The sequence below is a fragment of the Hirundo rustica genome, chromosome 2 (assembly GCF_015227805.2).
Source record: "Hirundo rustica isolate bHirRus1 chromosome 2, bHirRus1.pri.v3, whole genome shotgun sequence".
NCBI lineage: Eukaryota > Metazoa > Chordata > Aves > Passeriformes > Hirundinidae > Hirundo > Hirundo rustica.
This window is the reverse complement of record NC_053451.1, coordinates 2,427,183-2,452,656: the sequence shown is the minus strand read 5'-3', so window position 1 is coordinate 2,452,656 and position 25,474 is coordinate 2,427,183. Positions and strand designations below refer to the sequence as shown.

Below are 25,474 nucleotides of genomic sequence, written 5' to 3'. Positions count from 1 at the left end.
TGAAAAGAAAAATGCTGTACTGGAGAAAAGGCTGATTATTGCTTAGATTTAGGATTAGAGAAGAAAAAAAAAAAATCAGGGTTTAAGGTGATAAACTTCCCAGTAGCCATAAGTATGATTTCCTCTGTTTACACGACTCGAAGCAGAGAGGGTGCCCCTTCCTGCTCACACCCTGTAGATGTTGCTGCAGCAGAGTAAATAATTATAAACACTTCCCTTTGTACAATCTGACTTTGTTGATAACACCAACTCCAGCGAACCCCTTGCTCAGAAATCAAATAGTGCGTGGCACTCGAGTATTTATTTTTCCAAGATGCAACTGGAAAAACTGTGGATGCAGGAGCAGCCTCTGGTGTGTCAATACCACTTCATTTGCACCTTTGGGCACCACTAAAAGAGATGCTGCTCTCCGAGGTTTCCATAATACCGCGTGCAGCGCAGGGCAGGCGGAGGCCAGGTGACAGAACCCAGCCCACGTGTTCTCACAGAGTGAGAACAAACTGAATGCAGGCAACTCCAAGGAAAAACCAGAGCAAAATGGATACATGCACGAGGAAACAGATGTGCTTAAGGCAAATCTACGCCCCCCACCCAAAAAAAGAAACCAAAATAAAAATCAGATTGTCTCTGTGCCGAGCAGTGAATCTGTGAACTGCTTTCACCAAGTCAGAGGTTTGCCCTTTGTAATGAAAAAGTAAGTGACAGAAAGAGCCACTCAATAAATCCTTTCTTCCTCCCCAGCTCTCCACAGATCAGGCACGGGAATCCCCTCCACTGACCCCTTTATTTGTGAGAAGCTGAAGAACAAAATCAAGGAATGAAGCCTGGAGCTTCCCTTCTCTCCCTGACCTCTCCATCCCAGTTCCGCCTTCCGACACATTTCCAGTTATTCCAAAAGGAAAGATGCACAAACCTCAGCAATGCATTTCCAACTCCTCATTCTACAATTAGGGGCCTTTTTTCCTGCCTGGGTCCATACTTCTCTGCTATTTAGTTCAGCTTCTGGCTGTGGAGGCAGAGGAAGGTAACTCTGAGTTCCCAGACCTCCTTAAACTGCTCAGAGCAGCATGGCTAATCTGACCACGCAACATTCAGAACAAGTGCTGGTACAGGGAACCTTCCCCTTTGTTTAAAAAAGGCAAAACACACCAGAAAACCCTTCCCCCTCTCCCAGCCACCTCGCCTGTGCGTTAAAAGCAAATTTTTTTCCATTCCGTGGCTCTTCCCTCCCCTCCACCCCCATCTCCATATGCCTCCCCAACAGCCTCTTTTGGGGGGCCTGAACCAGCTGGTATTTTTGCACATACAAATAACACCCCAAGATTGCCACCTTCCTGCTTATAACACGGTTTTTCACATGAGGAAGGTGCCTGAGGTGCCCTTCACAAAGACACTAAAAAGAAAAACTAAAAAAAAAAAAAAGTGCTCTTTGGCTTTTAGATGCTTGTGGTTGAATCCATGGCCACAGCTGCACTTGGTGGGGCTTTCTGCTTCTCCCAGCAAGCCTTCTCTCCTCTGCAGCAGATTTTGCTGCCATTCCATCAGACTTCACTCCTAAGTGGCTTCCAAAACACCAAAAGCAGCAGCGTGAGAGAAGCTCAGCTGCCACTGAGGGCAGCCCAGACCATGCGCTGCATTTGCCTTTCCCTTTACACCGAATGTCACGTTCTGTGCCACATTCTGGCTGCCTCACAAAGGGAACATTTTAATACCACACAAAAAAGTGAGCAGTTTACATAATTGTCACTACTTTTCCTTTCCTCTGTCTGTGTGATATAAAAAAAAAACAAAAAAAAACAAACAAAAAAGGAGGAGGAGAGCATTGGTTCTTTACAAGGAATGAAAAGGAAGCACCATTTCATTTCTGTCTGGGGGTTTTGCTTAACACCCGTTTGTTCACACAATCCCGCTTGCAAAAAAATATTTGTTTGATATAAAGGACATTGAATAATTTATGCAATATTTAATAATGCAGTAAACCAGGGAGAGTTCAGCAAGGCAGTCATGGCACTCTACATTATTTGCCTTGCCCGCCTTGGTTTTCCAAATAAACCCCCACCCTTAAATACCATTACCACATGCAATATAACAAAAAAAAAATTAGAAATACTGCCTAATTTGGAAATTAAACAAAGTATCTGCTGTTAGTTCAGAGACTACTGCATCAATTTTCCATGTCATGTATTTTTGATTAAAAATAAAAAAAATTAAAAAGGGGCTGCAAGAACAAGATCAAAATGAATGGAACAGGATTTATATCAGCCTCCAGATCATTCCATGTGGGTCCAGAAGCCATAGGAACATAGTCACAGCAGAGCATTAGTGTGGTAATAAATGACTGATGGTTCTCCAGCCTGCTGCACAGGGTATCCTGAAAGCAAATACATTTCAGAACACCAATAATTGCATCAAGCCGAGTCCAAAGCTTTCACAGTGTATTAAGGGGCTCCTGACTTTTCATTCTTTAAACAGCAGTAATATACATGAGCAATAGATCAACTTCCAGGGTAATTTACTTTGTTTTGTGGCTTTTTTAAAAGCATTTAATAGACCTTTTACTCCTTCCTCAAATCCAAGTTGTTTTCCTGTTTTGGCATCTCCAACCCAGTTTTCAAGAGATGTTATTTTTCTGAGTGAGAACAGCAGGAAGAACTCTATCTATAGAAAAAATTGTTTAGAATATTATGCAACATTATAAAGAAGATCTCAACTTCGTCCTTCTATTTTCACATTTCTTAAATATTTTGGCGAGCCATACACCAAGGCCTGATTTTTAAACAATAGAGAGATAATTAGGGCTTAAAATCTTTAGATGTTAGAAGGTAAATTATATAAGTCTAGGTTTTGAGTACTTTTGTCCTTCAAATTTTGACTCAATGTTTAGTTTGTTGAATTAACTCCATTGATTATAGGTTTCCTTTTGGGACTGTCTGTTTTGCTGTCCAGGAATAAAATGCGTTTTACTGAAACTACTATGACCTTGCAGTTGTCCTAAATTTATTATTAAGAGTTTGGGGGTTTTTCCCTTAAAAAGACCCAACCATTCGCATAATAAACAGGTTAGTCTTTAAACTGTATTATTTTGTACTGAATAAAAGCCAAAATGTTACTTATTTCCTACCAAAAAACCATGTCACCGTCTTTATATTCCATCTTTTTTTTATAAACACTGGCTTTAAAGTTTAAAAAAATATATTGGAAGTTTACAACTTTGCATTCATCACCAGCCTCAGGATCTAAAGGAGATGGTTTTTACTTGGACTGCATTCATGTGAAAAAGTAAAAATTAAAATCAATCCTTATGATCTCTCACCTGAGCTAAAGCAAGTTGTTCTGTCCGTCACTGTTCTTGTTTGCCATGAGAATCCCTAACGCAAGTTATGTTTTATTGCAAACCATAAAGCGCATTGAATGCCCAGATAACACTTCAAACAGAATTTTCTCATGGATAAATTTGTTTCCAAATTCTATTTTCCCTGACAGATTTATTGTTTTAATCAGTTTGGAAAGAGTTCATTGCTTCAGTGACTTAAGTGTCCTCTCATGCCACGGGACGGTGACCTCAGGAAAGTTAAAAATCTCCCTTCTGTTGAAGCAGGAGCTTTCGTCAGCCTCTACTTGAGCTCTTTTAGAATTTTTGTGGACTCTCTGAGCAATGTAACAAGCTCACAACACTCGTAACAAGAGGCCAATAATAATAATTAATAACAAGCTCCAGACTCTTCCAAGGAGAGATCACCAAAGATTAATCATTGTGGTAGTTAATCTATTAGCGTTGTAGAAAGCGCCAAAACAAAGGCAATGCCTTTTCATTATTGTATTTAAATATTTTATGCAGTTCATGTTCATCAGCATAGTCATACGCCACTAAAGCGTAAGGGAGATGAAAGAGCACATCAAGTTCAATTCCTGCAAAATAAACAAGGATGTGCAGCTGTTTAATGATTGTTTGTATCTAGAAAAGCTTTATCATTACAATGCACTCTGCTATTTACAGAGGAGATAAATCCCACTGGTTCTCTGCTGAGAAAAGCCCGGTCATTAGACTAAATTTCATGTTTGCCCATCTAGTTCCACATTTGCCATTCTGCAACCCATCCACTTAAAACCACGCAGGGCATGCAGAGTGAAAAATAAAGGGCAGGAGGACAGAGAAGGATTTTTTCCAGGTCTGAAAGCAAGATCATTTTGCGGGACGACAAGCACGTATATCGCCTTTTTTCCAGCGCAGAATCCAAGGTTGAAAAGCAAGCTAAAACCTGCAGATGGCCTCTTCCATTTCCAGCAAGAGGCAGGGAGGAGGGAGATGCAGAGTGGGCAGCTGCTGAGGCAGAGCTAATCCGAGAGGACAGTTCCTGCTTATTATAGAGCCACTGCTGATAATAAAACCTGAATCAAACCGCCGACTGCAAGCCAACGGAGACTCCCCGCTTCTTTAATTTTTAAACTTATGGAAGCTCTTGACACTGAGGGGGATCAAATATCCCTAGTTAGCGTGCAAATACTTACTCAAGCAGCCCAGCAGGCCCCAATCTGTGCAAAAATTTCAGGTGAGGCCCGTGAAACGGCCCCTAATTATGATGTTCCATTACCCCTTTTCCGAGCGCCGCAATTGGCCCTAAGTGGTCACGGCCGATTTATCTCAATTAGTTTTTCACGGGCTCGGAGTTATGACAAATTCATGTTTTGGCTTCAGGAAATTGGTGGCAATCACGAAACCACCAAAACATCAAAACATCAGGGAGGTGGCTCAAATCCCTGGGCTGGCAGCAGGGAGGAGAGCCTGACAGAAGGTGGGGAGAGCATCACTCCAGCTTCTCCTGGGTGTTTCCTGCCCTTTTAAAGGCTGGGAAAAATTTAAAAAGTGCCTCCTCTAGATGGCATTGGGAAAAGAAGGTTGTGTTCCACTGCTCCAGCAAAGAACAGCTCTTTCGATGTAGAATATTTTATGTTTTGTTGCCGTTTCGTCTCTGTCCATACAGCCGTTGGACATAAAAAGCCATTATAGAAATTGTGCACAGTTTATGTAGGTTATATCTAAAATAATTATGTCAGAAATTGCATCTGAAAAAGCAGGAATTGGAAACACAACCAACAAATTCCACTTATGTCAGTAAAAGAAAAAAAAAAAAATCACTTTTAAGTCTACCCACAGATTCAAGTGCAATGTCAAATTCAGATGTAAGCAGATTTCTTTCTAAAATCAAAGGAGCTGAAATTGACTCCTTGTCTTTTTAAATAACACCTTTGTTGCAAAAAAAGCATGGGATTCACACTTTTTAATATAAGCATTAATTTTAACAGCCTGAAATGTTTTCATGGAGTCATTAATTTCAACAGCCTGTCAGGTAAATTCAAGTGATTGAAATTCACCTATCTTTTACAGATCAAAATACCTCACTTCTTTCCCGGAGTTGACTTAAATCCATAACTCTTCTGGTTAGTAATTCTTTCCTTTCTTACCCTTTCTGTACCATAGAGGGAAAAAAAAACGTGACAGCGCTAAAGAAAAATGTTGAGATATTAAATGGTAGTAATCTATGAAATCTATTATGATGCAGTCTCATGGCATGATTATATTGATTTTCTGTAGGATATGCCTGCACCATAAATATTGCCATAAATTAAGCTACAGGAGGATAATTTTCATAGCAGTACAAGGAAATTAAAGCGGTGTGGAAGCTTTGCTACATCCAGGAAAAGTACAGGTAAAAGCATGGTTTGGTTTCTAAATACTGGGGGCAATAAAGTACTCACGTACCTCAAATTACTTCAACAGCTCACTGTTATAGTTTACCTTCCAGAAGAATATTTGTTTCCTCAAAATATTGGATTTGTGTCTGGTAGAAGAGCTGGTTGATTATCTTCTGGAAAAAAAAAAAAGACAAACACAAACAGTTTCAGTTTTCATTTTAAAAACATGAACTCTTCATACAGATGAAGGAGTTGTCAGGAATGTGACTACTCTGAAGAAAATTTTCACTGAAAGAACAAAAATGTCTTTATTTCTTTATATTTTTAAGCCTTCATTGAGAAAGATATGTTTATATAGGAAGATTATGAAAACAAATGTCTTATTTCCAGATTAGAAAGCATGAAAATCAGTGTTCCACTAAAAAAAAAAAAAATCAGAAATTAGTCAAGGTGGTTCTTACAGAAAAGTAGTTCTTATCCTTCTCCAAGTCTATTTGTAGTAACACTGGAATAAAAGGACTAAATGCGTGTAGAAAAAAATTATACTTATAGCATCAAAATATTTATTTTAAGTAAAAAATAGTCCCTGAAGTAAAGTGACCGCATGTCTTTGATTTTCAATAAACATATCCTTAATTTTACCAGGTTTAGTCAATACTATTTTCATCATTCTTCAACTTCAACTGAAGTAATATCAGTAATAAATTATCAGTAATAAACTTGATCTGAAGCTACTAAAACTGCCAGCACCTCATGATCAGAACTTTGGCAGAAGTAACTCTAAAACCATATGTATTTATTCCACCAAGATTTGCCAATGGGAAGACAGACAGTGTGAGGCAGTTTGAGAGAAAATAACTAGTTATTTGTTTATTTCCAGTCAAACTCTTAATCCATCAGCTCCATAAGAAAGAAAGATGGATTTTCACATGGTCATGTCTCACACTTCAGTTTGGGAGTTGAAATATTACTTGAATATTTAAATATTTAATCTTTAAGTATGCTGAAATATTACTTAAAATACATTTTCTTCTGAGAGGGACTATTTCCCAAGAGTTTTAAGAAACTGAAAGGACAAGGCTTAAGCCTAGAACATTAAATAATTTCATTTTCTAAGGATCTAAAGGAGTTGTATGGTTCCGCAGCAGCACAAGAGGGAGGTTCCTCATACCAAAAGTCCAGATTCACACTTCAGAGATCCTCTTTATAAATAAGGCAGTGTAATTGCTTTGTAATTTTTTTTTTCTGCCTTTAACTGCAAATTAAACATTTGGCCAAAAGGTATTTTCAATAAATATTTCCTGTAACTTAACCCTTCAAGAAGACACAGGCACTTAGGAAGAAATACATCATGCTGCCCAAATTTGAAGAGCATCACAAAAATACATTGTTTTGATGTCAAAGAAATTTTTTTAAAAAGTACTTTGTCGATGAAAATACATCGGTAACATTTGAATCACTACCATCCTAAAGAACATTAAAATATAACTGGGCAGAGTTTCTAAGAGCTGGAAAACATTTCAAGATCTTCAGGCATGCAGGCACATGAAATAACTGCATTGTGAGGGCATTTTCATGTACTGAAAGTCAACAAAATAACATTTTCTGCTGTATAGAAGCTGGTTTTGTGGGTGAGAAAAACACAACCTGAAAACTTTCATTACACAGCCTTCAAAATCAAGTGCTGACTTACACGTAGCACACTTTTGAGCACATGCAACATATGAATCAGGCAATTGGCTGAAAGTAGATGCCCTTCCCATAAAAACAAAAAAAACCCACAAATAACCACATTTTTTAAAACTACCACCAAAAAAACACAAAAACCAAAAAAAAAAACAAAACCAAAAAACCACAAAAAACCCAACAACGACGACAAAAAACAAACAAACAAACAAACAGCTGAGCTCCAGTATCCAGATAGCTAAAATGAGGAATTTCTTTTGGAATGCATCTTCCAGGTGAATCTGCCTAGGAGTTATCTAATTTCTTGTCACAGGCAAGTGATGTTCAGAAATGGCTTTAAACAGAGTGCACTGTGTTACTTCTGCTGCTGCCCTTTTGTCAGGCTCTGTATTTTGACAGAGGATTAGCATTTTACACTGATTAATGTGAGGGTACAGTTCAACCAAATTCAGACCCATCAGCAATAACTGGAAAACCCTGAGTATATCTGCATGTGCTCCCTGTTAAGCAGAAGCCAAAGACATGGAAACAGTATTGAACCTTTAAGTAAAGGCACAAAACATCACCTTTGAACACCAAAATTTGAGGACAAGAGCGATTAAAAAAAAAAAAATCTGGTTATTCAGGTGGTTTTTTGGGGAAGTGGCTCTTTTAGATACACCAAACTCTTGTTTGCACACATCTTCGTGTTATTTTGTGTTCCATTGGCTGTAGAAGTTTCTTCTAAAGAAGTCAAAGATACTTTGGTTCTTAGGAGTGCTGCATGCATTCTAATTGCTGTTCTGGCTCAGGGACATAAAACAGCCTGCAGGAAAGAAATGTCCAGCCCAGTCCCTCAGAAATCCCCTGAGAAAACAGGTACTCACAACATTTTTCTACTGCTCCTGGTTTTTCTCTGCTCTGGCCTGCTCTCTTCAAAGTTTGAGTAGTTTCAGTGCAAGATCTAAAAAGCATCCATCTCTTTCTGGTTTTCATGGCTTTTTTTGTTGCTATTTGAGTCTTCAGCTTTCAGAATTCACTTTCAGAATTTCCAAGCAAGCCTCCTCTAACAGTGTTACTATTCTTTTACAGTCCCTTCCCCACCTAAGGACTTACCCTAGAGCAGGGAACAGCATAAGCCCACAGAGAATGGAATTTTCTTCTTTTATGGGCTGTTGGTCTTCAATGAAAATTTCTAATAGGATCTGTTAAAGTTTCTGCTGAAGAACTTCAGTCTGCCAGAACCTGACCTACCTCCATGTTTGAAAAGCTTTTGCAGAACACATTCCTTCCTCAATCTTGGCAATAAAATATTCTGCTCCCTTTAAGGTTTTTTTTTCTTTTTTTTTTAATTCTGTTTGCACAGTCATTAATGACCCTTCCTAGACACTCGATCCATTTTCCATATGACCCATTTGCTCATCTGTTTCTCCAACTGCAAAACCAGAGGTCAGGAATATAATATGCTTGAACAGGAAGTCTCTAACTTTCCAGTCCCAAGCATTAGCAAAGTTACACCCAGGATTTTTAATTCAATGCAGCCTTACCAAAACACAAAAGTGCAATAATTTAAGGCAGTCTTTGGAAAATACAAAAAATAATAATAAAAAAAAAAATAAAAGAAAAAAAACAAAACAGTTTGGAAACAAATAGAGCAATGCGATGAGTTTTATTAAAATACTGAGTTTCTTCAGGCTGAGTTCTAAACTGAAACCACAGCTTTAATCAACCCTTAATTACATCACTTAATGCACGCCAGAAGTTAAATTCAGCCATCCAATTAAGAGAAAGTATAAGTAAACATGGATTCATTTCTAAGGAGAAAAACATCACAGGGAAGCCATCACTCAATTCAATCGCCTCCCAGACCTCATGAAAATGAAAATATTTTGCCAGGGTTGTTTTGCTTTCTGGTAAGAGAACTAAGCTTTGAGTTCCAACATTGTTACCTGTGACTATCATGCCAGGTCTATTGGGAGGAGAGAAAATTCATAAAAGGTCTGATAAACAACCCAAGACGATCCTCTTCATGAAATGAAGAAGATAAACCTGTAGGATATCAATTCAGCACAAAATGCTGAACAGTTCTTGTAGAAGAGGTTTTGAATGACAGGATTTGTTAAATCCAAAGAACACCCTGAAAAGGCATGTCCTGTCAGCTGAGCAGATCAGCAAACTTCTTGGTGGATTTCATACGCTGATTTCAAGAGTGCAGAAGGTCCAGAAACAATGAAATCTGTGGTTTTCTTTGATATCTTTTCCAAGAAGAGAAGATAAACGTGAGGTTTTGGACAAGTGCAAGATATCCAAGGTATTCTAGGGAAGTGATGGAGTCAAAACTTCTTTTCCTTTGGGGAATCTCCATGAAGAGTATAAATTAAAAAAGGGGAAATTTTGTCTGGAGATGATATTTTTTCCATCTTAGAGAGTTTTTTGAAAGGTCTAGAATACCATTTTAACCCACATAAATTTGTGAGAATAAGAGAAAATATGTTTTATCTGGGTGTCTCCATTTGGTAGAGGAAGATATATTTTTAATTTCCCCACCACCACCATTCTAAGGAAAGCACCTGAGTATTTTTCCTGGGCAAGCATATATTTGAAAAGTTGGAATTCGGTTAACACAGAGCATCTTACAGGAATTCATCCATAGCAGATTCTTGTTTGATTACCAAAGGAAACAGCAATACAGTGGTAAATTTGAGGTAAGAAACTACCATAGAGCAGCAACTTATTAATTTTGTAACAGTGAATTCCCATCTTAGCTTGTTACAGAGTTGAGTGTGTGGGGCAGAATCTGTCATTGTGGTGTTTCATTGGGATTAGGGCATAATTGGCACTGGAAGGGAGCTCACGAGGTGTTTCAAGTTCAACCATTGTGTCCTGAAACCCTCCAGGGCTGGAGATTGATCTGAGAAACTGCTCCACCAACTCAGAGTGCCAAAGGGGAAAAATCTTCTCCTTACAACCAATCCAAGAGGGTTTATTTCAATTTCTGCCTGCTGTATCTCATCCCTCCAGTGTCTACCACTACAAAGGGCCTGGTTTCAAACCACTGGTACTGTATTTTCCATATATCCTTACATGCACAGGATTTAGATCAATTCCTGCTTTCTAAACAGGGATTAATATCACTCATAAACAATGCACGCAAATAAGCAAATAATATAATCTTCCCAAAATCCATACTCAGGGCTTTGAAAACCCCCTTCATTTTACCCTGAGAACAATGTTTGAACCCAGCGGGATTTTTTTGAAAGGCCAGTGATGCACCCACACTCCCAGGGTATGAAGGCAGCATGCACAAAGTATAATTGTGAAATATTTACAAAGCTTATTTACACAGGCTAGGGAGAATGAATGATTAATGCTAGAAGACATTATTAAACAACAGAAAATCAAGGTAAAAGCAGCAGAAATCCCTTTTAAGCCACAATATAACTTTCTGAGTCTGTTCTAGCATGAGACTGGCAGCTCTTTATTTGCTTCCTTCATCTCTAGCTGACACTTGCTCAAGCCTCTCAAACAATATTCTCCTCTAGCTGGGAGAATTATTTGGTTTATTGCTTCCATTATCACACAGCCAGGCCATGAGATTTCAGGCTGTTGATTTCTGCCAGGGCACTGCACAGAGCATACAAGAAAACACAGAGACTTCAGATGTTCTCCAAGTCACAGAAGAGCAGGAAAGCTCCAGGCAATACTGAGACCACCAAAAAAATTAATCCTGCTGGTCAGGAGCAGCCAAAAAAAATAAATTCTGCCCTCTCCTCACAGCACCAATAATTTGGAGCACATGCAGGCTGTCCCTTGAGACCTGGATGCTCTTTGTTCTCAGAAACATCCCTGAAGCTCCTACAGGAATAAATATTTGAGGAGAAGATTATGCTGCAAAGATAAACCAGAAATCATCACAAAAATGGAGAAGAAGGGGCTGGGGAAGTCCATGTAATTCTGTCTGGTAACAATCTGTACACATTTTCAGTAATACGAAAAATGAAAGCTTTGCAAGACAAGTTACTCTACAAACCATGAGCTCATGTTAATGGCTGAACCTCACCACGCAGCCACCAGCAAGACAGCTGTGGAAACTCCTGAAACATACGATGTTGTTTAGCTGCAAATTAAGAGCATCGATGCAAGAATTCCTAGGTGAAGTTTCATCACCTAAATTGCATCAGGAAATCAAATTTGGCCCCGGCATTGCCTTTATGCCCTATGAAAATCCAGCTATGTTCAGCTATTACTGATCAATAGCATTAATTCTGTAGCAGTGACTGCAACACTTGTCTTTGCTGAGAGATGTAGCACAGTCTGAGACCAATAATCCCATGATACAGTATACAAGCCTTCCAATAAAACATAAGGTAAACCTATCTGTAAATGAAGAAAATATATTGTCATTTAGAAAACTAAGTGCCCTAAAATAATTGTGTAGTATGAGCCCGGGCTCACCAGTGAGTATTCAGAGGTGATTCTCTCTCTGATCAAATTACAGAGCTTTTCAATAATGGTTTTATGACTTCCATTACATTAAATGCCACGGTGCCTTTATCAACAAGAAAAACGGTGCCTGCGGTGCCAAGTGCAAAATTTATCAGCCACCACCCCTGAATGAAGAGTGCACTGCTGGGTGCTGATGCTTTTCCAAACACAGGAATAAATTAAGGTGACTGGGTTATGAGTAGATCATGAAAAGGTTGACTTGAGGCATTATTCACCATCCTCTGCCTCACGTCCCAGGGGGGTGCAACATGGCACAGAGCTGCTTGTAGGGAGGGTCGTCCCAGGGTTATTCCCATGAGGCTGAGAACAATTAACTGAGCATGCCATCCTGCCACATGTGGCAGCAGCCTTTTCGAGCAGCCTGGGACACATCTTGGGGCACATGACACGGCCTGAGAAGGAATGGACACGACATCAGGCAATACATCAGATTAAACCACCACCCGTAAGTTCATCAAAAGCCTGGAGCTAGATAAAGGCTTGTACACCCAGCTCCAGATCAAACCTACTTCAAAATAAGATATAAGTATGCCTCAATCTTTTAACCAAATTGCTGCATCCACTTAAGCATGTGTAGAACAGGAGCAGTGATAACGATCTCCTTGTAAGATAAGCAATGAGTGCGGAGTATTTTAAAAACCCTTTGATGTTGCTCTACTACAACAAGATGATATCATTCCTATTGTCAGCCTGGGATGCTCGAGGCTCTCTAAAAATTATATACGGCTCTGACAAATGCAGGAAGCAGACTGAAATCAGCCAAAGGACAAAAGCTGAGATGTGAAAGCACTTGCAAGCAAGGAGCTGAATAAACTCGATTTTTGGCTGACAACACTGTTTGAGCCTAGAAGTGAGAATTGTCAGCATTGCCCCTATTGGCAAAATTATCTTGGGATTTCATCTCAGAGCACATTGACAAATTTCCTCAAGATGGCAGGGAGGAATTTAAGTAGTTGATTTTGGAAGCATAACCTCTAGCATCAAACTTTTCAAGCAGAATTTGATGGTGTGAATAGGGCATCCAAAATTGTGACATCTTTAACTATGATGGGCAGATTCTTGGCTAGAATCCCAAAAAAGTCCTTAAGGAGGTAGGAACTAGGGTTTCAGCATCTAACATTTAAGTGATTTAAACATCTTCATGTAAAGATAATTTAAATGTTATGCTGTCCTGAAATAGTCCCACGTAGACCAATGTAAATAATTCATTTTTCCAGTGATGAGCTAACCTGAACAGCAACAAGTTTACTCAGAATTAAATATTTTGCTTCATCTGAAACATTTTTTGATGCTTAAGCCTTCAGTTTCAGCCCATTTTGAAAAGCAAACAACATTTTAAACACATACACACAAAAAATCAAATATTTGTTTGCAAAGATAACAGTTACTTTAAAAAATTCTTTCTTGAATTAGGTAGAAAATAAAAGGGTTTGACTATTTTTCCCTCTCAGCAATAAACTACAAGGTAGAAAATAGACCAGGGACTAGGGCCTTGGGAGTGTCTGTGACTGCATCAAAGCTGGAATGTGTTGTGCTCATCTACAACTCACCACACTGACCAGCACTGGATGGTTAAAACGTCCCCCTACCTGTTCTTTCCTTGTTATTGCTCCAGCAGCAGGAATTTTAATGGACAGAGGAACATCTGCTAGCCTGAGATCTTCACATTGGTTTTTTTCATGAAGTCAGACTCACAAAACAGAGACTTTGACCAGTATTTGCCAAAAGAGGGTTTTTCATCCCAAACAAACACACACCGACCAGATTTCTGGTAAGACCAGGGGGAGACACACTTGGAGAAGCCTCTTCTTTCATCTGTTTTTGGTTTTCCCATTTCATTTTAATTTCTTTTTCCTCCCTCCTTTCTCTGATGCCCTGTTCCAGAAAAGCAGATGCTAGAAAAACAATTTTCTACATTATATGATTCCTATTTCAACTTAGTAGACCTCAGCCCCATGCCATCATTTGGGCATGGTAGTTTCACATATAATTAAGAAGGACTCCTACTCCATGCCTAGGGGTGACATAGCAACGAGGAAGCCACAGGGTCACTTTTGTCCGCCCTGCAAAGTTCTTTGGACTGGGCACCCTGAACCACACAACTTTACCAGCAAAACAAAAAGGACAAAACACAAATTAATCTCACCTTTTCTTTTTTTTTTTCCTGTGGGTAAGAAAAATTTATTTTCCTCTTCCCTCCCAAGGCTTATATCCCTCTGATGAAGTACAACCAAGGCAGCTGTTTCCTCCCTGCCAGGCTGCAGAGGTGACTGGGGACATGATGGGATCGCCCATTTGGCCAGAAAGAGGAACGGAAGAAGCAGATTTTAAATATAACCCAAAAAATACATGGTAACAGCATCTCCCCACATCTGTTAGGCTTTTCCAAATCCTGATATATGATCCCTTGAATCTCAGAGGTATTTAATCCCAAAAGGAGCTGAAAAAGAAATTACTTTCATCGTCATCTGCTTTACTGTTTATCAAGTTAAATATGCACCCTACAGGCACTGCTAGGACTTGATTCATGCCTTCAAAATGTCACAAGAGGTGGTTTTGAGAGAGAATGTGCAACTTTCTTCTTGCACAGTTCCTTCTATCTTAGTGTTTAAAAATGCTTTAACCTATTACATCTCTGCCAAGCAATATTACCTCAGCTGTGGATGTAAATTGGAGAATAAAGCACAGAAATTACCTGGGCAGATGTGTGCAGAGTAACTCAAGAGAAGAGTCTGGAGTCATGGTTTCCAGGTGTCCCATGACAATCCTCCTCTTAAAAATCCAATTCATTTTTTTTACTTGCAAAAACAGACAGCATTAGCATGTTTTCCTTGAGAAACAAGCCAACAAATTTTGTACGTGCTGCTTAAGCACTCACAACATCAATTGCACTGGAGCACCATAATTATGGTTTATTAAGGCACAAGGGTACGTAGAATCAGAGAATATCCTGAGTTGGAAGGATACAAGAATTGAGCCCAACTCCTGACCCTGCGTGGGACAACCCAAAAATCACACCAGGAGGTGCATAAGGGCATTGCCCAAACATTCTTTGAGCTCTGTCAGGCTGGTGCTGTGCCCATTCCATGGGAAGCCTGGTCAATGCCCCTCCACCATCTGGGGGAAGAACCTTTTCCTGATACCCAACCTAAACCTCCCCTGACACATTTAATTATTTAAAGTGAAGAGAAAGGACACAGGTATCTTTTCGTTAGGGTTTGGCACTCTTCCCTCTGCCACGGCCTCCAGTTAAAAATTGTTTCCTTGCAGCTGTGACCAAAGAAGCTGGCACTCGATGACAAACATTCAGAATTTCAGCCTCTCCAGAGTTTTAAGAGACAGATATTGACCTCTCCAGAGATAATTGAAACTTCCCCTTTTAAAATGAGCCGTATCCCTTTATAGCCTGCAAATCCATCAGAAGAAGCAACGGAATTTCTTGGAGGCAGGACATGAACCATCATCAAAAAACTTGAAAGCTGATGCTAAATCACTAAGTGCCAAGTGCCTTTCTTGCTCTGATTCAATAAACCAATCCCACAGTGAAAACAAGAGCAAGGACCATCCATTTCAGCACTCCTTAGAGAGCGGAAACACGGGAAATTAGGAGTGTATCTTTCTGTCTGCCAGCTGGAGACAGAAAGTGATGGAAATATCTACTAATGAGGTAAAAAGGAGCTAAACGTGTTCTGGTTCCAGAGAAGGTATCGTCCTCAAAAAACACCATTGAAAAGTATCTTTTTTTTCATTTTCTCACTCTTGAGAATTGAGAACTGTGATAAAAATACAGAGAGAGCCCCATGCATCAGCTACCCACAAGCCGATGTTACTTAATAGCAATTTGGCAGCTGCATTCAAAATCTAACAGAGTTAGATTTTGCATTTTTAAGATCTGGACATCGCTAGAGCAAAAAAACAATGGCAGGTTTGGAAGATAATTAGCTATTAAAATAAGGCATGGAAACAAAAAACCCCATTCCTGGGAAACAGAGCCACCTGCATTGCCCAGTTTTGTAACAACAAAATATCTGAGAAATTTTTCTGTAGGCATTTAATCAAACATCAAAGTGAACTGGCACCCTACTTAATCATACTGATTAAATGGAGTTAAGGTGTATATTCTAAAATATGTCCTTTTTCCATATATGTATCAATGTTGCACTAAGCTTCACCCAAAAGTAATTCAAGGCTCTTTTCCTTAGCTCTTGTTCTAAGGATGGCACAGGAGATTGTGTCATTCCCAAGCGGTTTAGTTGCTAAAATGCTAAGGACATGAATCAACAGCAAACAACCAATGAAATAAGCCTAAACAGAGCAAACAAACAGGGGGGAAAAAAAAAAAAAAAAAAAAAAAAAAAAGAAAAAGAAAACCCCACGCCAAACTAAACCAGAACACCAACCACCCCCACATAAAAAAATATATATATATATATATATATATATATATATATATATATATATATAAAAAAAAAATCCAACCATGCACAAAAAATACAAAACATGCTTCCAAACATAAAGAACCAAAGAAAAAGTCAGCTCCCAAAAAAACTACCCGTGCAGGGTAGTAAGAAAGAAAATCCCGGATACTTTTAGCCCTACAGAAGCTCAGACCCACAATGTAACTCTAATACACAGGAGAGATAACTATCACAAACACATTCTTCTGTTGATAAAAAATGCATTTTTCATTGACCTGTCTACTGAACATAAGTAAACCCTTAGTTTTAGAATTTAACTCCCCATTTCAGGTTACAGCAGGCAGGTAGCAAACAGATTCTTGAATGGAGAGATCTGGGATTTTCTGCTGACAGTCCCTCATTTATCAGTCAAAGGCCAAAAGAGCTGTGCCAGTTTTGCCCTTCACACTCCACAGAAGAAACCTTTTCTCACACCATACATGTGGATATGCTTATTATACACACACATAATGCTTCTATATTAACCTCTAATCCAAAGTTTTTGTTTCCGTGGAAACAGCAGCGAGCAACTCTGTGTCAAAGTCCTGATAATTTCTTCATGAGCATGAAATGGATGAGCATCTGCTGGAAACACAGATTTAAAAGGACTGACAGTGGGAATGCAAATACTTTCCCTAACTTCAGGTTTTGATACCCTTTCTTTCAAGAAATATCTATGGAAAAGTCCAAACAAGTTTCTGGATTAAACTAAAATCCATCCAATCACGCTTTTTTGAGGAATGAGAATATGGAGAGAGAAAAAAAAGTTAGTTAAGAAGTGCTTACCCAAATTTATTTTGCACAGATCTACAATGCAGAACAGCAATGTTTGACAAGAATCTAAAAACTCCAGTTTCCAAGTGTGGACTGTCACATTTTGGATACATTTTGAGTGATCCCAATCAGTGGGATTGCTGACAGGATCAGAACTGGGAACCAAACAGGTCTCAACCAAAAGTGTCAAAGAAAACCCTTTGATAAATACTGAAACACTTTCCACATCAAAGGGACCTTCAACACAACTGTTTTTCTCAGTAGGGGCCAATAAACACACCTCAATACTTTGCCAGATTTGTGGTCCAAGTCAACAATTAGTAGAAGAGAAATGAAGCTGTTTTCCAAAAATTAAGCCTAAAAACTGGAGTGAAACACACCCATGTTGGATGTTTCATCCTTCAAACACTACTCACACAAACGTTGGTACCAACCGCCAACAGTCTCCAGTGCTAGCAAGAGTTTTGTGGGGAAAGCAGCAGGAACACTTGGTGTATATAAAATTCTCCCAAAGCCCACACATTCCTTATTAATATTTCCATATTTATACACTCTGTACACTAATTTGCAAAATTTTAGTAGCTTCAAACATCATCCAAAGGCAACACGTTTGGAAGAAAGGGTGCACCTAACATGTTCCCTGAACCTGTTAGCACACAGAACGTCATGCTTCAAACAGGAAAAGGGATGTTAAAAAATTACTGATGTCAAATCCAAGTAATTAATACAGATAAAAAAATGTCAGCAGGCCTGGGAAAATATTTGAAAATAATTATTTTATCCTCTTACAGACTATTTCTGCTCTATGCCAGCCTTTAAAATAATAATAACGTTACATGAGAAGCAGCCTTTAATCCAAAGTTCTGCACGTGTGAACTGCAGTCTTTGAGCACTTGCACTCTTTTTGTGGATGTGGAAGGGTGATATGTGGGCTTTGATCTTTTAATAACTCTGCTTAGGAGGGTTTAACCATACTAATTAATCGTTGGGGCTTCTGAAAAGCATTAATTAATTCCACTCTGGAAATTATTATTATTGTTGTTATTATATAACCACATTACATAAGCCAGGGCATCCAAACTTTGCATTCATCTGGTGACTTCTGTGGAACTCTTGAGAGCTGCTCTGCATGACAAGGAGCAGAAAGCCCTGCACAATGCAGTTGGACACTTAACAAGTGGAACGCTCAAATCGCATTACCGCAGAAGTAACAATTTAGGGGGACGCCCTCAAAAATTTAGTGGGAATAATTAAAGGAAACTGAAATATGGCTCTTTTTCATTTTCTTTGAACTAAGTGAGTTAGCACGATATCCTTTGTGTTTTTCAGACAGTATTAATTTTCAGGACTGCGAGGGGGGGAAGGCCTGCAGGGCAAACTTGAAAAAGATTAGTCTAATTCAAGTCCTGTGTACAGAAGAGAGAGTTTTATCTGTCAGTTTGAAAGAGAACTTTAAAGAGGTTGTGATATGGAGTGGAATTATCACCACTATTAATTGCACAGGCATATTAAAAAGACCCTGGAAAGTGACCTCCTCTAATACAGAGAATGCACGGAGAAAAATATGTCTTAATCTTCTTTTCTGCGCAGAGATAAATGTCAAGTGTATCTATCACCTCAATTAACCATAGGAAAAAAGCTGTCAAAATCTAATTCTTTTTTTGACAAGGCGTTTATTCTGAAACCAGCAGAGGGAGAAACAGGCACTTGTATTAGAAAGAGATGAGTGTCAAAGGGTTCTGAAACACATGGTGAGTTTTCCATGTGCGAAATGCTGATTAGAACCATGGTAAATCAGTGCTAGCGTGTTCTGGGTTTGTTGCCTGAGCTACAGGAAAACTGGGGGCTTTGTGGCAGGGTTTACTTCAGCACTGAGGTTACATTAACAAAGGAATGTTTTTCAGCTACAGCACCATGCAAAATGCAAAAGACCTGGTGAAATGAAAGGACCTGAACTTCAGGAACATTTAAGGCTATTTTACAGAATATTGTAAAACATATTTGTTGTGATGCTTTATTTGCTCTTTATTTTTTTTTTTTCCTTTAATGGAAATTAAACCTTTTTGTGCCTTTCCCTGTTACATGCATGTGATCTCCTCAGGGTATTAGGATGGATTCACCTCTCATTAGCTTGAGTCACACACAAAGTTTCCTCCTGCTACCCCTGAATTTTGCAGAAGACCAATAAAAGGCATTGCAGAAAAAATGATATTTACACGTCTTTCATAACTGAGCTTGGAAAGCAAAACGACTGACCTACTAATAAAACTTTCATATTAACAGCAGCTTGAAAGAATTCTGCCACGTAATTGGTACAACCAAACGCTGCTTCAGTGAGAAACCATGCAGAAGAGGAAAGCTGCCTATTTAAAGCAGTGCATTTAGAAAGAGCAATCTGGGGTTGTGAGACTGCCTTAAAATCATCCAGATTTCTTTATTTTCAGAAATTGATCTCTGTGTGCATTCAGGTGTTTGAGACTCCTGCCTAAAAGAAGAGAGTTGGAATTGTTTTTAGAGTTACAGTAAGGCTTCTTGTGCAAAGCACTAATTTTAAGGAAAGAGAGGAACGACTGTAAGAATTGAGATGGAAATGCAGCAAAGGTCTGGGATCTTCCAGCCTCCAGTGCTAAATCATACCATATTTAGCAGGAGGAGATGAGTCTCAGGGCAGTGTCTGATGTCCTTTGCCACCACCCCTTTTCCAGGAACAAACGATGCCCAGACAAGCTGGATCTACACACTGGAAACGTACGTGACCTACGGTGTTTGTCAGGAGATCGAGGTGCATTCAAGGATTAAATCAATTGCATCTCACAAAAAGGACAGGCTTCCCTAGGGAAAGCTCTGGGATTGCTTGTCAGCAGTAGCACAACTGAAAAACAACAGATCAGTCCTCTGCTTGTTTACGTTGTCACATGCTTCTGAATTCAGTGGCACTCTGTCATCTCATGTCACAACTGGCTCCCTCTTTCCATAAGAGTCGCACAAATAACAGATCATAAAAGTGTAGTAATACAAACGGGAGTCCTCAAGCAGGTGCCTACTCCACTTTTTTTTTTTTCTTTTTGCTCCTGTTTTAAATATTACTCCAAAATAAAACTTGGACAAGTCAGAACCATCTCAAACATGATCCTTTTCCAAATATTCTGTTAATACGAGCAGTGCATAAGCCACATAGTCCTGCTGGCCAAAATGACAGCGTGTGTATGTCTGCTAATATAAAATTATTCAAAAATAAAAGTAACACAAATATTTCTGAAAAAATATAGCTTCTGCAACTTGAATTGTTTCTAGAAAGTACAGCAAAGCAAACAGCCCTTGTGTAAATATTAATTGTAAAATAGAGGATTTCAGGCAATAAGCAGACTTTGAGAACTGAGAAATTTTCCCGCTGCTCTTTTTAAAACTCATCCAAAGGAATTTAGATAGAAAAGTCTTGGTATACTGGATAATGATATGAATAAAGGCTAAGATGATCAAGCACGTATAAAAATGTGTTTACTCTTGATTAATCATTCAATTCAACCTGCTCTCCTAGTTTCTAAGGTGCAAACACTCAGGAGAGCCCTCAGTCAAAACCATAACAGCAGAGATTCACTTTCCCGTTTCCCACACACTGCATCAGCTGTGCCAAGAATAAAACAAAATAAAACCCAACCAAACCAGCCCAAGCACCTGGAAGTCTCTTTGAATTCCAAGAAAGAAAAGTGCTAAGCAATGAAGCTTTAATAACACATTCTAAATTAGATCTCAACACACAGCAAAGGTCCCGAGCACCTGCTGAGCCTCAGCAGCAAAGTGAGGTAGTTCAAATTGGTTCAATCCTAGTCTGGACTGCAGACCAACCTTCCTTTAAATGTATCTCTTGTGAGGTCAGGACGTGCACTGAATTCACCTGGCTCACCCAATGCACCACAATTTCCGGCTCACAGCATTTCTGTTCGTATCAGGACAGGGGGCTTGTCCTTCAGGAACAACAGAAGCTGCAAGAGGCATGTGGGTGTTTCTAAAAGTGAAACCATTGAGGTGTTTAGCAGGCACAGACAGGACACAGCTGGTAGAGATACAGCACAGATTCCTGCCATGAGAGAAGAAGAATGAAAAATAGAGAAATACAGTCCCACCAGGACAGCTGGCACAAGCCAAAGTCCTCCACACTCAAGAGGCCTCATGTGACCTGGCACATGATGGTGCAGAAGCAGGGATGGGTCACACAGCAGAGAGGTTCCTCTGCAGACCTGGGGTGGCAGATCATGTCTGGTCAGTACATTGGACCAGCAAAAAGAACTTGAGCCACTGCAGCTCTTTGTTCCTGATGCAGGTGCTGAGAATTCATCCAAAAACAGCTCAGGATCCCATCCAGCCAGAAGAAAATATGACTTTGAACCAGCCAATGTCCTCATCCTCTCCGATTCCTGCTACTTTGTTTTTCTTTGCCCTTTTTACCCCTCTTTTCCTGGATCTACACTTGTACTTAAGAAGATTCTTAGGAAATAAGATTCCATTATCACATCAGGGCACATACTCAGCTCCACTCATCACTCACCATATCACAGATTATCATGTAACAGCTCCACTGGTGCTGGCACTCATTTTAAGGCACCAAGAGAGACACTGGACAGTTCAGTCACTGCTCTTGTGTCCCTGCCTGAGCTACAGCCCTCATCTGGCAGGCCACCAAACAGCTTGTCTTGAGCTGGAGTTCCTCACCCACTCCATCACCCAATTTTGCTGAAGTTAATACTCATTCCTGACACGGGCCTTACCCAGCTATCCAGTGCCTGAGCAGGAACAGGGCAAATCCTCTGTATTCTGTCTCTTTAGAGGCACCTGAGGCACTGACAGGATTTAATTCACATGTGGATAGTGGCATCGTAACACAGGGCCAACTCATTCCAAACTCTTTTGAACAGAATTTCATAAAACTCACTTGCATTTAAATCCTGAAGCTTTCTTCTTGTTTAAAAAAAAAAAAGTTTCCTCTTAAAGAGAATTTCACAAGGTTGTGGTGTTTGGACTTCTCCATCCCGGGAAAGAGATAAGATCTCAGATTTTAAGAGCAGTATCCATATGACTAAATGAGTTCAGGGAACTGGAGCAGATGCAAAGGCACTCTGAGGGGATTCTCCGGGGAAGAGGTTATTAAGAAGCAGAGTATTTGCTTTAATCACAACTGCAAAAGCCTGCTCAAAGCACTTGGTTACTTCATAGATTTTAAAACTATGAGAAGAAGGGCCCTAAACTGCAAGGGCCAGAGCAGAATGTGCATTTCTGCAACCTGACCTGCACCCTGCCATCTAAATACTCTGAAGAGTGTTCATTGTGGAGGAGCTTGAACACTACAGTGAACGATCCTTAGCTAGGAAAAATGTGCTTGAATTGGTACCAGCACACTTCTGTCACAACCCAAGTCTAATATAACAGAGAAATAAAAAGATTTAGCTAGACCTTTTGATTCAAAAACCTCTAATCAACTTCTAGTTAAAACTAGTAAATATTAGGCAATTGTTTTCTTTCACTGAAGATAAAACAGAAATTCTATCTGAAATGTGCAGTGTTTGCTTTCCCCATTTATGTTGTTGTGTCCTGAATTGGAAGATTTAAGGGGGTGATAGAGATAAAACCAGGATTAGCAACCCAATAAACTTTTACAGTGAACAGGAAAGCACGAAAATTTGCATAAATATTTGCAGAAACTGAAAAGAGCAGATGCACAATCCAATAAACCAGAGGATGTGTGCACGCTTGCTTTTAAAAGAAAACGTTTCTGTCCCAACCTCAAAAAATAATGGGACAAAGAGAATGCTTTCATCAGCTGGACAGCTCCAAAATCCTACAGCAGTCTGAGTTTGTTGCCAAAATAAAAATTATTAGGGAAAATATCTTTGTGGAAAGAAGCTTCAAAGCATATTATTGTCAGTGTAGACTCGAAGGTCCGTTTGTCTAAAGAGACAATACAGCCTGCATTGATAAATACTTACATAACACACCCCTAAAAGCAACTATATTGAACCCAAAAAGCAGAAAAATCAGGTGAAATGACACTGGCATCATTTCAAGCATCCACACTGCCACCAGCTGTGTTCCTTGAGAGACTGGGCCCCTGCCTCAAGCAGATATCCCCAATTCATGCGTCTGCATCGCTCCTGTTTTCCCTCTAATATGGGTTTGCAGAGCCGTGCCAGTTCCTACTGAGTGTGAGAAGATTCACAGAGTGTGAAATCTTGCAAACTAAATGAGCCATAGGAACAGTTTGCACAAATCCCATATGACCAGCGTGGTAACCCAGTCCCCCCAGTATGTTATTTCCATTATTAGCAATAGCAATTATTCAGGCAAAGAAATGACAGAATAAACCCCTCGCTCCTTGTTTGCGCAGCGCCGGCCCTGAAAAAAGGATTATTATGTTTTTCCACGCACAAAGGACAACTGTATGCTAATGGTCCCCCCCTTTTCCTTCGCTAAGCTGCAGGGAAAGAGGCTTGTCAGGCTCCTGGACAGCTCACACGAATGCAAGGAGGCTCTCTCAAGCAGGCAGGCTGCAGAGAATGAGCTAAGGCATCTGGAGTGCCGCAGAGTTTTGATGGCAGCTGGAAGGGAGGAACCTGTCAGTCAGGAGGAGCCCCAGGCTGGGGCACAGTGCTGAGGAAAGGGATTTAGTGGGAGCTTTCTGCCTCTGCTTACTGCCCAAAGAGGGTCCAAATTTGCTCTCCAGCATGGGGAATCTTGGAACTACGCCCCCACTTTCCGCCTGAAAACGCACCAGAGCAGTCAGAAAATTTCAATTTAGGTTTTCTCTGCTCCTGAGCCCAGGGAATTCGAGCATTGCCACCTGAAGCTTTGCTGTGCTAGAAAGGAAAGCAGTATTTCCAAGTGATGACCACACAGAAAACCTCACAGCAGACACTCATTAAAATGCACAGCATAATAAAATAATTTACCTAGAGGAAGACAAAAGAATGGAAAAATGATTAATAAAAAGGTGTCTTATTTCTGAAGAAAGTAACAGGCGAGAAATTGCATTTTCACAAAGGAGGTGACTGTTTCTTGACAAACATGTTGAAACAGGTTTTAGTTCTACTTCATTTATAGCTACCTTCAGATAGAGCACTGTGTGTGGTTAACAAGCACAGGTTGCTTTGAAGGCTTTGCTTTTGGATTCTGTTTTTTTAAGGGGTTTGGAGGTTGGAGATTTTGAGAGCTCATCTTTGTTGGCATTCTTCTAAGAACTGTAGTTTGGATTTGTTTTCTTTCTTTCTTTTTTCTTTTTTTTTTACTTATTAAGCTAAACATTATGTCCTGCTAATTTTTTTCCAATAAATTTAGGAGAGGAAGAAAACCACACCCCAATCTTACACTGAAACATTTGTCTGCCCAAATATAGGCATTCATTTGGCTAAGTAAAGATGTCCTGTTTGCAATGAAAATCAGAGATGACAATGACAAGAGAAGTGGAAGGTGTGGGACAGGAAACCTTTGACAATCCATCACCATCTGCTCAAATTTCAACACACACACACACACACAAAAAAAAAAAAAAATCTGTGCAACTGAACCTTAAGGAGACAGTATGAGAAGACTTTCAGATGCTTTAGAACAAAGATAAAAAACACTGATTAAAATTCATTTTGAGTCCCGGTAGGCTCATTTTCAACCCACCAGTTTAAGCAAGTTTTGCAGAAACACTTGGCACAAAAACCTTTTAACCTGTTACAGATCAAGTGTGAGAAAAACAGTGAGTTTATCCCTGAAGCTGAGAATTCAAGTAGTTCCACACCAGGTGAATGCAACAACACTATTTAAGATGAGCTTTATCAAGATAGCTTCAAGATTTACTTCTTTTAAGGTGGCATCTAAAATACTAAAGAAAATAGTAGCAGTACTGCAACAATGAATATTTTGGGGTTCCTTCCCTGCCTGTGAGTAACACCCCTTTGGCACTAAGGCATCCTTCCCATATTTAATTATGGATACACCACTGCAGACACACCACAGATTAATGACTGGGGAGGAGTCCTTGTGAACCACGCCACGTACAACTGAGTTCCTCTTTCTTCCACTCTCAATGCCTACCTCTAATGCTTGCTCAATTAAGTTTCCCTGTCAATAAATTCCCTAAGAAAATATGATGCACAGAAGGTGATCTCAGTGATGGCATCAATACTTTCAATGTAATGAATATGAGCAATTAACTACTATAAAATTAATGTTGTTTTTTTGGGAGTTTCTGCCTCTTTTTTTTCCCCAAAATTTCTCCTCTCTTTTTGTATACATAAGGTCTGGGGGCCAGCAGTTATTTCTCTTTTCTGATTCATGCAAGGCTCAGCTGGAACAGGGGCAGGGTTACAGGGCTGGCACAAAGGACCTGACCCAGGAAG

General features: G+C 39.6%; 1 long non-coding RNA gene across 6 annotated transcripts in view; it reads right to left on the bottom strand.

The window, feature by feature from the left end:
- Positions 1-25,474, bottom strand: part of LOC120748985 (uncharacterized) — a 114,609-nt gene that overhangs the window by 44,436 nt on the left and 44,699 nt on the right. For 5 of the 6 annotated variants that reach the window (XR_009207560.1, XR_009207562.1, XR_009207559.1 and 2 more), the window contains exon 2: positions 5,762-5,867. This is a non-coding gene — a long non-coding RNA (uncharacterized LOC120748985). Of the gene's footprint in view, positions 1-2,552; positions 2,661-5,761; positions 5,868-25,474 lie in introns of those variants that run through there. The other variant, XR_005699493.2, reaches the window with a different exon arrangement.